Raw genomic sequence first — 3,943 nt, 5'->3', positions numbered from 1 at the left:
TTTTAGAGACAGGGTCTTGCTATGTTACCCCAGATGATCTTGACCTCCTGGGCTCAAGCAATCCTCCCACCTCAGCCTTCTGGGTAGCTGGAACTACAGGCCTGCACCACCACACCCGCCTCCAATCTTCACTTTAGTCCCCAAAAAGGACTGCTCTCTGCTTCCCACAGTTTCTAGGGCTGGGGTTGTTTAATGTTCTATTTATCTTTATGGTGCTTTAAAATATAGTTAATAGCCTCACATACGTAGTTCTTTAACCTTTTCATTAAATTGTCTCTATTAAGATAACTCGTGATTTCTGTCTACTGGCTGATACAGTTATAATAGGAGAAAAGGGATCAAAACAACTCAACTACAAAAATTAGTCGAATAACAGGGTTAGAATTTTACAAAGAACCATATTTATTTAGATCAAATGGCAAATGTTTATAATATTTTAAGAAGAGGGAGGTAACGTGAAAGTACTTTAAAAATTGGAATCCAACAGCTTTTCTCAGTTATCGTAATGTGAGTTTGCTATATTATTTACAAATATTCAATTCTGCAACAGAAGTCAAGAGAGACAAATGGGTGAATGAAACACCTAAGAGTTAAACTAGTAGCTTATGAGTTATAGACAAAACACACAGATTGCATTAAAGAAAGTAAAACCGTATTTCAATGGAAGTATATTCCATTTTTTATAAACCTCATAAGTGAGTGTGAAGTAATATCTCACTGTGTTTTGTGTTTTTTAAGAGACAGGCTCTTGCTATGTTGTCCAGGCTGGACTTGAACTCCTGGGGCCAAGTGATCCTCCCATCTCAGCCTCCAGAGTAGTTAGGACTACAGGTGCTCATTGTGGTTTTGATTTGCATTTCCCCAAATACTGATAATGTTGGGTATCTTTTCACGTGTTTATTAGTCATTTGTATATCTTCTTTTGAGAAGTGTGTATTTAGATCTGTTGCCATTTTTCAGTTGGTTTATTTATCTTTCTATTGCTGAGTTGTAAAAATTCTTTATGTATTATGGATTCTAGATCTTTATTTAATTTGCAAAATTTTTCTCCCATTCTGTGAGTTGCCCTTTCATTTCTTTCAGTCATCCTTTGACACAAGAGAAGTTTTAAATTTTGATGATATCCAATTTTTTCCATTTATTTTTTCTTTGGATGCTTGTGCTTTTGATGTCGTATCTAAGAAACCATGGCTTCATCTAAGCTCACAAAGATTCACATCTATGTTGCCTTCTAAAGGTTTTATATTTTGGTTTTTGTGCTTACTTCTTTGATCCTTACGGAGATAATTTTTGTATATTGCGTGAGGTATGGACCAACTTCATTCTTTGCATATGGATAACTAGTCATCTTAACATCACTTATGAAAAGACTAATTTTATTCCCCACCAAATGGTCACGGCAGCCTGTCAAAGATCAATTGAGGATATATTTATGGATTCATTTCTAGACTCTCAATACCATTTGATTAATCTATATTTGTCCAGTCCTTATGCCAGCACCACAGTGTCTTGATGACTGTGGCTTTGGGGTAAGTTTTGAAGTCAGAAAGTGTTAATCCTTCAACTTTGTTCTTCTTTTTCAAGATTGTTTTGGCTACTATGGTTCTCTTGCATTTCACATGAACCTTAGGATCACCTTTGTCTCTTTCTGTAGAAAGGGCAGTTAGAATTCTGATAGGGATTGCATTGAATCTGCAGATCAATTTGGGAGTATTGCCATCTTGACAATATTTAATCTTGCAATCCATGACAGAAGATGTCTTTCCATTTATGAATTTAGATCTTTTAAAATTTCTTTCAGTGAGATTTGCAACTTTCAGTGTATAAGTTTTACATTTATTAAGTTTATTCTTAAGGATTTTATGATAAAATTCTTTTTGATGCTATTTTAAATAATTTTGTAAGTGATTTTTGTTTTTCATGGGATGAAGAATTCGGATTCTGACTGCAGCACACAAGTCTTCATCAGGACGGTGTCTCTATTATGCCCCATAGCTCCTGGCTGTTCATCTCATGTAGAGAAGAAAGAACAAACCAGCATCTCTACTTTTGTCCACATCTCATAAAAAGGGTAGCTTTATAGTTCTGTGTTGGAACATGGTTTATTTCTAGAGTATTCTACATCTGAAAAGTTATCTCTTGCTGTCACTGAATTTGTGGAGCTGATGCTGTGGAGAGCGTGAGCATGTGGCTTCTGATCCGGTAAATGCCACTGCTCTCTAGTTAATTGAAAAAGGCTCTTTGCTGCTGACTACTGCTTCATGCTGGAAGACTATGCACCACAATTTAATTAGTGGATAATTCTAATCTGCTAACTTAACTAACACTTCTTTTGAGCATTGTGGTACTTAGCACAACATTTTGAGACAACAGAAAAGTGCACACTTTCTGGGCAGTGTGCCTTAATTTACTGAACGACTATGGTATTTTGCATTGGATTTAAGTATTCTGCTCTTTGGTATTACAAGGTTTTCAGCCGGACCTATTGATGTGTGCTTATTAAGACCAGTTGTCTACAAAGCACCTGCTTTCCTGTGAAAAGATCTTATTACTAAAACACAGCTAGTTCTTGCCAAAAAAAGGGCTTAAATTTCTTTGGCTGGCTTGATGCTTTATCAGGCTGCCTGTTTGGTCTTTGTAGTCATTGTGCTTAGCCCAGATTTCTTCCTTCTCCTTTTGTTCTGGGAAGGTCCTGCTGTGAATCGCTCTCCATTCTTCCTCCTGGAGGAGGCCCAGCCCTGCATCTAGATTGTGCTATGATAAGAACACAATGGTTCTAGTTCCTGCTACCAACTCAGGGGAGTCGTTTAGGTTCAAGGATATACAAAGAGTTACAGTCTGCACCTCCCCCTCCGCCTGGCCCTGTGAGCAAATACAGTTCCCTTCCTCTGCTTCTATTCTAGTCACCCTCTTCTTTCCCTAATTAAAGTACTCCCATTGGAGTCACTAAAGGCAGGACCAGCAGAGAAAGGGGCTGAGATAAAATCCCTCCCTTTGTTCTAAGGACAGCTAGTTCCAGAACAGAACTCTCTTAAAAACTGAAATACTCCCATGGGGGAGGCCACCTGAAACTTAAAATACCTTAATGAAAGGGAGAAGCAGAACTCACTGAAACTAACTCTGTGTTCTAGTACTTGAAGCCACGTTTCTTCAAATCTCAGTTTCCACATCTGAAAAAAGGTAAGAGCAGACTAGATCTGTTTCTTGTTTTATGCAGGTTGAGAAAATGCTTTCGGAATCTGATGAAAGCCATGAACTTTTTCCTTAGAATAGTGCACATGTGCAAATATATAAAACAATTACGAACAGGTTGGGGATTGACTGACACTCGGGATGGCCATGTGCACTGAGTTACAAACAAAAACAAAAAAGCAACAGATCCATGAACACAATCTCTAAATTCACGCTGAAGCCTTACAGTCTGTGATTCCAACCTTCCTGTCAAGGCTCTTGACCTGACTCAGAAAGTCCTCAGCACTGATGAGTCCCTCGTGCCTCATTCCTGTGACATTGTCAACGTGTTTGGTTTCCTATTAGTTAACTGGAAATGGTCACCTTTGGGCAAAACCATGAAACTGTGATGAGATACTATGGACTCTAACATTAGGTGTTTATTTACACTTTCGAAGTTTATGTTTCTCTTATTAAAAAATAGACAGTGTGGCGATTCCTCAAGGATCTAGAAATAGAAATTCCATTTGACCCAGCAATCCCATTACTGGGTAATATATCCAAAGGATTACAAATCATTCTACTATAAGGACACGTGCACACGAATGTTCATTGCAGCACTGTTTACAATAGCAAAGACCCGGAACCAACCCAAATGCCCATTGACGATAGACTGGATAGGGAAAATGTGGCACATATACACCATGGAATATTATGCAGCCATCAAAAATGATGAGTTTGTGTCCTTTGTAGGGACATGGATGAACCTGGA

Source organism: Cebus imitator, unplaced genomic scaffold (assembly GCF_001604975.1).
Source record: "Cebus imitator isolate Cc_AM_T3 unplaced genomic scaffold, Cebus_imitator-1.0 Scaffold49, whole genome shotgun sequence".
NCBI classification, from domain to species: Eukaryota; Metazoa; Chordata; class Mammalia; order Primates; family Cebidae; genus Cebus; species Cebus imitator.
This window is presented reverse-complemented; position numbering follows the sequence as displayed.